Here is a 9,907-nt window from a genome sequence, read left to right as displayed (position 1 = left end):
CCTTATTGCTTTTAGCATTTTATTAATATCTTTGTCTTTAATTTTCACAGTTTTGATTACTATGTGTCTCAGTGTTTCCTCCTTGGGTTTATCCTGTCTGGGACTGTCTGCGCTTCCTAGACTTGGTTGACTATTTCCTTTTCCATGTTAGGGAACTTTTTAGCTATTATTTCTTCAAACATCTTCTTGGGTCCTTTCTCTGTCCCTTCGCCTTCTGTTGTCGTTGTTGTTCAGTCACTAGTCTTGTCTGACTCTTTGTGACCCCGTGGATTGCAGCACACCAGGCTTCTCTGTCCTTCACCATTTCCCGGAGTTTGCTCAAACTGATGTCCATTGAGTCGATGATGCCATCCAAATATCTCATCCTCTGTTATCACCTTCTCCTCCTGCCTTCAATCTTTCCTGGCATCAGGGTGTTTTCCAGTGAGTTGGTTCTTCATATCAGGTGGCCAAAGTATTGGAACTTCAACTTCAGCATCAGTCCTTCCAATGAATATTCAGGGTTGATATCTTTTAAGATTGACTGCTTTGATCTCCTTGCTGTCCAAGGGACTCTCAGGAGTCTTCTTCAGCACCATAGTTCGAAGGTATCAATTTTTCAGTGTTCAACCTTTTTTATTGTCCAGCTCTCACATCCATACATGACTACTGGAAAAACCATAGCTTTGACTATACAGACCTTTCTAAGGCAAAGAAATGTCTCTGCTTTTTAACGCACCGTGTAGGTTTGTCTTTGCTTTTCTTCCAAGGAGTGAGGGTTGACCATAAGGACCTTTTTCAGCAAAGTCAAACTTTTAGGTTATTGCTAACCAATAGATGTGAAATGGATCTCATTGTTGGTTTAGTTTGCCTTTCCCCAGTTACTAGAGATGTAGACTAGTTTTTTTTACATATATTATTGGTTATTTGTATTTCTTCTTCTGGAAATGGTCTATTCATACCTTTCATCCATTTTTCTATTTGGTTGTTTATCTCTATTTTTATTGTCATTGTTGTTGGTTTGTAGGAATCCCTTACAGATACCCATCTTTTTCTAACATGTATGTTAGAAACATATATGTTGCAGATAATTTCTTCCCATTTCCCTATCACTTATGTTTTAATCTTGTTTAAGATGTCTTTTATGTAGGAGGTTTTAACTTTGTTAATTTTACAGAAATTGTCCATTTTTCAAAATTTGATTTAAGAAATTAGATCATGAGGTACTCTATTTTTTTTCAGATAATTTTAAAGGTTTTGTTTTACAACTTTAGGTTTTTCACTCACCTGGAGCTTATTTTGCCTTCTTTTCCTATATTCTGAAGCTTTGGGGGCTCACCATTTGCTTCTTCACCACATTTCTGTTGTGAGAAGTCTTTGACATTCTAGGCATATTACTTCCTCCCTCTGAGTCTTTCTCTTAGAAACAACAGAATGGGAACATAAATGAAGCTCCAGGCTTAGAAAACTAGCTATTTGAAAGCCTATAAAGAAGAAGTGGCAATGATCAGGTAAAAGGAGACATTGGGAGGCATCTCTGCAAAAGATGATACATAGAGTGGTTCTTCACCCTTCACACCAAGAATCTGAGACTCCTGGAAGAAAATTTATGCTTTTGGGGAGAAGGAAGAGTGTTCAGAGAGCTGGCCCTGAAAGAAAGGAGGTGTAGACTTGAGATAGGATCCTAAAAAAACCTTTTTATTTGGTACTGGGGTATAGCCAATTAACAGTGTTGTGATAGTTTTCAGTGAACAGTGAAGGGACTCCACCATACATATACATAAATCCATTCTCCCCCAGTTATGTCCTACTTTTAAAGTCCTTCCACATCTACTTTCTTTCTTTCTTTTTTTTAATTTTCTACTTTCTTACTTTACCTCTCTCCCCTACCTTCAAGTCCCGTGAGCTTTTTTTTTTTTTTTTTTTGTCTTGCGCCAGAAGATTGTGAAAGTGAGGCATATAGAATCACATAGAAGTTGTTGGTGAAGTTAAGGAAGAACCCAAGTTTCTTGACCTTCTTGAACACTGGAAGGTTTCAGGCAAGCCCAGCTTGAAACCAAGTTGTGGGAGAGAGGAGCAGTATCTCAAAATTACGAGAAGGAGCCTGTGATTTCTAGTGCCATAAACATCACCACAGTCATGATCTTCATCAAAAAGCCTTTATCAGGGCCTGCTTGCAATGAGCAACTAAGGTAGACACTGAAATAAATTTAGAACACATTGCTCATGAACATGATCTAAGAATTCACACTCTATGAAAATTAATCTAAGCAGATAAGCAAAGGCCATGTATATATGACAATAAAGAAGAGATAGACCAATCTAGCTACTGCAGGCAGTAAAGAATTAATATCAAATATGCCAGAAGTCACTGCAATTCAAGGAAAAGAGGCTTGCTGGGTGAAGAACAGAGCCTAGCAGGAACCGGTTATGGGGGCTCCAAGTTCAGGGAAACTGTTACTGACCAATTAGGGAGGGCATGTCTCTTGCCTTCTGACTTCTTCTCCTCCCTTTTACCAACCACACACATGCCCCACCCCAAGCTTTTCCTCTTTATGGCAACATAACCCTTGCCACAGCTCAAGATCAGAGGAAGTTTTATTTTGTGTTAGTCTTTGATTCTGAGTTAGGGACCTTTACCCAGCATCAGTAGAAACCATCCTCAGGAGCCACTTTGTGCTCCCAGACTCATCCACAGCAATTAGAGCAAATGGACAGATGTAAAGACACTCCTGGAAGGAAGGTCTCCATGCCCAGCTTTGGCAGGGTCACTCGGGATCTCTACCATCAGCCTTAGTATTCACTGTGGCATGTGGCTCATTACTCCGCCTGTCCCATTCACTGAGCTTCTCCTGTGTTCAATTTCTGTAGGAAAAAGGAAGCCCCTACTTCAGGGTACTCTCAGTCTAGGCATATCTGCACATTCAGCAAGATTCGTCAATGTCTCAAATAGCTGAATCAATATTAAATCATTCTACAGTTTAATCAGAATATCACTATCAAATATTCTAATGTAAGAAAATAAAGGATTAATATGTTTACATACACGTGTGAATATATATGTTACTAAATGAACATGCACTGCTCAGGAGGAAGTCATTGACTCTGTCTCAGGGTCCTTGCAAGAACACTGAAGTTCTTGCCTGGAGAATCCCAGGGACAGGGGAGCCTAGTGGGCTGCCATCTCTGGGGTCGCGCAGAGTCGGACACGACTGCTAAGTCAGAAGCGACTTAGCAGCAGCAGCAGCAGCAGGGTCCTTGCACTTGCTTTTCTCTCTGCCTGGAAGTTTTCATCTAGATAGCTATTCCTATGATTTGCTCTCTCACTTCAGTCAGGTTTATCCTTCAAAGTGAGGTCTTTCCTAACAAGCCCCTCTAAAATAGTCCTTCCCACCTCTGGCTCTAGCTGCTTCTTACCATGCTCTTTAAATTTACTTCCAAAATAGAATTTATCACTGCCTGATATATACTTAGTGACTTGTTTTTTGTTTTCACCCACCCCCACAACAGAAGTTCCCTGAGAGCAGGAACTTTGTGTTTGTTGTTTGTTTACAGATTTCTTTTGATGTGGACTATTTTAAAGTCTGTATTGAATTTGTTACAATATGGCTTCTGTTTTGTTAAGTTGTTAAGTTGTGTCCAACTCTTGGAGACCCCCATGGACTGTAGCACACCAGGCTACTCTGTCCTCTACAATCTCACTGAGTTTGCTCAAATTCATGTCCATTGAGTCATTGATGCTATGTAACAATCTCATCCTCTGCCTCCCCTTCTCCTTATGCTTCTGTTTTATGTTTTGTTTTTTTGACCTCACAGCATGTGGGATTTTAGCTCCCCTACCAAGGATTGGACCCACACAGCCTGCGTTGGAAGGCGAAGTCTTAATAATTGAACCACCAGGGAAGTCCCTGTATGTCTTAACCACCACTACCAGTGTCTAGAACAGTATCTGGTACAGAGTAGATCTTCAACGCTGTATTAAATGAATGAAATGAAATACAGCAAGCATGTGTTTGTGTATCCTTATTCTAATGTTGTTTGGTGACATTAAACAGGAGAGACTGAGATGTCTTTCTAAACTAATCCTATTCAGCTTTGGAAACTTGGTCATTCTAAACCTCTGACTCCACCTCTTAAGAAGACACCTCATCAATCTCTTCTTAGTCCATGTGACTCCAGTGGCCAGCTTCTGTCCTTGGTATCCTTGACCAGTATTTTTTGTTTGAGACTTGGCTCATAACCCAAGCTCAGTGTCAGAACATTCCCTGAGATTTTTGCTGGAACAATAAGGGAAAAGATATCTACCTGCTAATGGGGAGGATTACATCAGCCCAGAGCAGATGGTGGCTGCGGTCCCACCATGCAGGCAGAACCTGTCTGAGAATAAAACCACACTGGGACTGAAGTAGAGCCCAGAGTGAGAGGGAGAAAGAAAGAGACAAGTGCACAGCATCTTGGTTGATATCATCTGAGCTCCCAGATGAAGCCCTGCCCAAAGCTTGCTGTACTATTGGATTACATGTGTGATTTACTTCCCTTTGAGCACAGTCTGAATTGGGTTTCTATCACTAGTTATCAAAAACCAAAACAAGGGAATTTCCTGGTGGTGCAGTGGTTAAGACTCAATGCTGTCACTGTTGGAACCTCAGTGTGATCCCTGCTTGAGGAACTAAGATTTCTGTAAGCCTCGAGGTGCAACCAAAAATAAATAAATAAAACATGTCTAATGCCCATTTAGCTGTATAATTTATACTACATCAATTTTCACTTGTTTACTAAATGACACATGCAAATTTTTGCCTAAGACATTACAACATTTTTATAGCTTACAAAATAATCTGTATGTATCTATCACTTGATTTTAATGCAAGTATGTGAGGTTGGGTATAGATTATTCTTTCAGTTGTCTAAACTGAAGCTCAGAGAAATCAATCAATTTATCCAATAACAAACAGATAATAAATGGCAGAGCAAGAATGCTAAGTAGGTCTTTGGCTCTAAATCCCAAGGCCTAGTCTATGGCACTTCAGCTACTTAAATAACTGGAGACTTTCTTTCTGGATTTGTCTCTATTTAAAAAATGTTTTTAAAAGATTTTCTTACCATGTTGCATGGGTTCCTGGATCTTGGTTCCCAACCAGGGATTGAACCTATACCTTTGGCAGTGAAAGCACTGAGTGCTAACCCCTGGACAGCCAGGGAACATCTGCCTTTCTTTGTCTCTCTTAATAGAAAAGCACCGCTCTTAGAGACAGGACCTTGCTCTTTGCCTTGAGTCCTTTAATCCCTAGGGCAACTCCCTGAATGAGTGGAGGCTCCGAGTGGAGCGTTCGACTTCACTACTTGTAAGGGTAGAGTTTGCTCATCAAGGAGCTTGTTATTGGCTGACTGAAATAATGCCTTTGTATCAAGTGCTGTTTTTCCACCTTTTTTGACTGCTACAGTAAAAAACATATTCTACAGCAACCCAGTACACACACACACACATACACGCAAACACATTATTAAATATAAAGTTTCACAAAATAATACCTACTTTTTGACATTCTCTGATAGTTCCTATAGAGAGGGTTAATAGCCTTGATAGAGAGGCCAGGGGTCCCCAGGGGGAGAAAAGGACAAATCTTTTTTTCCCTACATTCCTGCATCTTAGTCACATAAGAAGTTTTTTCTTTAAGCCCAGAGCTGATGATTACACAACAAAACAAACTCGTCTTAAACTCTATTCAGTTCAGTTGCTCAGTTGTGTCAGACACTTTGCGACCCCATAAACTGCAGCACGCCAGGCCTCCCTGTCCATCACCAACTCCTGGAGTTTACTCAAACTCATGTCCATTGAGTCCGTGATACCATCCAACCATCTCATCCTCTGTTGTCCCCTTCTCCTCCTGCCTTCAATCTTCCCCATCATTAGGGTCTTTTCACATGAGTCAGTTCTTCCCATCAAGTGGCCAAAGTATTGGAGTTTCAGCTTCAGCATCAGTCTTTCCAATGAATATTCAAGACTGGTTTCCTTTACGATGGACTGGTTGGATCTCCTTGCAATCCAAGGGACTCTCAAGAGTCTTCTTCAAACCACAGTTCAAAAGCATCAATTCTTCTGCGCTCAGCTTTCTCTATAGTCCAACTCTTACATCCATACATGACTACTGGAAAAACCATAGCCTTGACTAGATGGACCTTTGTTGGCAAAGTAATGTCTCTGCTTTTTAATATGCTGTCTAGATTGGTCATAGGTTTTCTTCCAAGGAGCAAGCAATTTAAATGTCATGGCTGCAGTCACCATCTGCAGTGATTTTAGAGCCCCAAAACATAAGGTCTCTCCCTATTTCCATTGTTTCCCCATCTATTTGCCTTGAAGTGATGGGACCGGATGCCATCATCTTAGTTTTCTGAATGTTGAGCTTTAAGTTAACTTTTTTACTCTCCTCTTTTACTTTCATCAATAGGCTCTTCAGTTCTTCTTCACTTTCTGCCATAAGGGTGGTGTCATCTGCATATCTGAGGTGATTGATATTTCTCCCAGCAATCTTGATTCCAGCTTGTGCTTCATCCAGCTCAGCATTTCCTATGAGGTACTCTGCATGTAAGTTAAATAAACAGAGTGACAATATACAGCCTTGATGAACTCCTTTCCTGATTTGGAACCAGTCTGTTGTTCCATGTCCAGTTCTAACTGCTGCTTCTTGACCTGCATACAGATTTCTCAGGAGGCAGGTCAGGTGGTCTGGTATTCCCATCTCTTTCAGCATTTTCCACAGTTTATTGTGATCCACACAGTCAAAGGCTTTGGCATAGTCAATAAAGCAGAAATAGATGTTTTTCCGGAACTCTCTTGCTTTTCCTATGATCCAACAGATGTTGGCAATTTGATCTCTGGTTCCTCTGCCTTTTCTAAATCCAGCTGGAACATCTGGAAGTTCATGGTTCACGTACTGTTGAAGCCTGGCTTGGAGAATTTTGAGCATTACTTTGCTAGCCTGTGAGATGAGTGCAATCGTGTGGTAGTTTGAGCATTCTTTGGCATTGCCTTTCTTTGGGATTGGAATGAAAACCGCCCTTTTCCAGTCCTGTGGCCACTGCTGAGTTTTCCAGATTTGCTGGCATATTGAGTGCAGCACTTTCACAGCATCATCTTTTAGGATTTGAAATAGCTCAACTGGAATTCTATCACCTCCATTAGCTTTGTTCACAGCGATGCTTCCAAAAGCCCGCTTGACTTCACATTCCAGGAAGTCTGGCTCTAGGTGAGTGATCACACCATTGTGGTTATCTGGTCCTGAAGATCTTTTTTGTATAGTTCTTCTGTGTATTCTTGCCACCTCTTCTTAATATCTTCTGCCTCTGTTAGCTCCATACCAATTCTGTCCTTTATTGTGCCCATCTTTGCATGAAATATTCCCTTGGTATCTCTAATTTTCTTGAAGAGATCTCTAGTCTTTCCCATTCTATTGTTTCCTTTTATTTCTTTGCATTGATCACTGAGGAAGGCTTTCTCATCTCTCCTTGCTATTTTTTGGAACTCTGCATTCAAACGGATATATCTTTCCTTTTCTTCTTTGCCTTGAGCTTATATTCTTTTCTTAGCTATTTTTAAGGCCTCCTCAGAGAGCCATTTTGCCTTTTTGCATTTCTTTTTCTTGGGGTTGGTCTTGACCACTGCCTCCTGTACAGTGTCACAAACCTCCATCCATAGTTCTTCAGACACTCTGTCTGTCAGGTCTAATCCCTTGAATCTATTTGTCACTTCCACTGTATAATTGTAAGGGGTTTGATTTAGGTCATACCTGAATGGTCTAGTGGTTTTCCCTACTTTCTTCAATTTAAGTTTGAATTTGGCAATAAGGAATTCATGATCTGAGCCATAATCAGCTCCCGGTCTTGTTTTTGCTGACTGTAAAGAGCTTCTCTACCTTTGGCTGCAAAGAATATAATCATTCTGATTTTGGTATTGACCATCTGGTGATGACATGTGTAGAGTCATCTCTTGTCTTGTTGGAAGAGGGTGTTTGCTATGGCCAGTGTGTTCTTTTGACAAAACTCTGCTAGCCTTTGCCCTGCTTCATTTTGTACTCCAAGGCCAAATTTGCCTGTTACTCCAGGTATCTCTTGACTTCCTACTTTTGCATTCCAGCCCCCTGTGATGAAAAGAAAATCTTTTTTTTTGGTGTTAGTTCTAGAAGTTCTTGTAGGTCTTCATGAAAGTGAAAGTGAAGTCTCTCAGTCGTGTCTGACTCTTTGTGACCCCATAGACTGTAGCCTACCAGGCTCCTCTGTCCATGGGATTTTCCAGGCAATAGTACTGGAGTGGATTGCCATTTCCTTCTCCAGGGAATCTTCCCAATCCAGGCCTCAAACTCGGGTCTCCTGCATTGTAGACAGACGCTTTACCATCTGAGCCACCAGGGAAGTCCAATAGAACTGTTCAACTTCAGCTTCTTTAGCATTACTGATTGGGGTATAGACTTGGATTACTGTGAAGGATTATATAACAACAATGTCCTGCTCAAGGGCATGTTTCTCCTTCTTAAGAACCTTCTGACTAAGCCTGTCATCTTAAAATGTATATTGTGGGAGTGGGTCCAGTAAGACCTTTACAACCTTGAGACACTCTTCTGATTTACTGTTAATAATCAATTGAAAAAGTATATAACTCCCTTGCTGGGACTAGTGAGGGGGCACTCTCCATCCCCCTTCTGATGTGTATGTCAGAAGCTTTCTCTGTCTTTTTCAGTGTAATAAATTTTCTTCCACATGAAGTCCTGAGTGTCTGGAACTTTGTCCCTGATCCTGAAGCTAAATCCTCTTGTTTGGAGATCACAAATTACTATTCCATTTTTACAAATTTTGATTTTACAAATTCGGATTGTGGCACACTAAATTGATTTCATAATCCAGTAATGTATTGAGACTCAGTTTGAAAAGCACCATTATAGGTCACAGATATATACAGTCACATCCAAGGTAATGTTCACATCCCATGAGAATCACAGAAGGGCTTACGGGGTGTGTGACATTGAGTTACATTTTGAAAAATGGACAGGATTTCAATACTGGAAGTGCAGGTGGAAGTAACAGCAGGAGCCAAGGTGCAGGGTCTGGCAAGCCCAGCATGTGTTCAGGATGAAGAGAATATGAAATTCAACTAGAGTGAAGGAGTTCCATGGTGGGGAGGTTAACAGATGAGCTGGAAAGAAGACTGAGACATGGATTGGATCCCTGGGTCAAGATCCCTGGGTCATACCCCCAGAGGAGAAAATGGCAACCCATTCCAGTATTCTTACCTGGAGAATCCCATGGACAGAGGAGCCTGGCAGGCTATAGTCCATGGGTTTGCAAAGAGTCAGGTAGGATTTATAAGCTGAGCACACACCCAAAGACTCAATTTTGGAAATATATGAATAAATATAAACAGTTGTTGTTCATATTCTAATAATATTCTAATGAATAGTCTTCATTGCCTGACAGCCATAGTATATTTTTAAAAGGAGATGATACGTTTATGGAACACCTTCTATATACCAGGCCTTTTCTAGCACCAAGTGTACAAAGATAATTGCCCCAATGAGAAGCTCACATTTTAGTAGGAGAAGAAAACACAAAAACAGTAACCCACTAAAGGATTCTGCTTATCTTATTTGTGTTGTATCTGTACCACCCATCTTCTGCCTGGTGGTGGTGGTGGTGGTGGTTTAGTCACTAAGTCGGTTCTGCCTGGTGTGAAGTTGCTTTTCATTAAGTATATTCAGAATGATTTAGTGCTAGGGTAGAGTAAGAAGTATTCAGGTAGCAGGCAGAATGTAGGGCTAAGGCTCCCTGGAGGAAGGGGTCCTGGAATGTTTCAACAGAGGGGGATATTTTAATGGAACTAACAGTCCTAACGATAAAAACAATAACAATAGTGAGTTTCTCAGGTAAGGAACGTGTA

Source organism: Bubalus bubalis, chromosome 4 (assembly GCF_019923935.1).
Source record: "Bubalus bubalis isolate 160015118507 breed Murrah chromosome 4, NDDB_SH_1, whole genome shotgun sequence".
Taxonomy (NCBI): domain Eukaryota; kingdom Metazoa; phylum Chordata; class Mammalia; order Artiodactyla; family Bovidae; genus Bubalus; species Bubalus bubalis.
The sequence above is the reverse complement of the archived record's forward strand: the minus strand, read 5'-3'. Positions refer to the sequence as shown.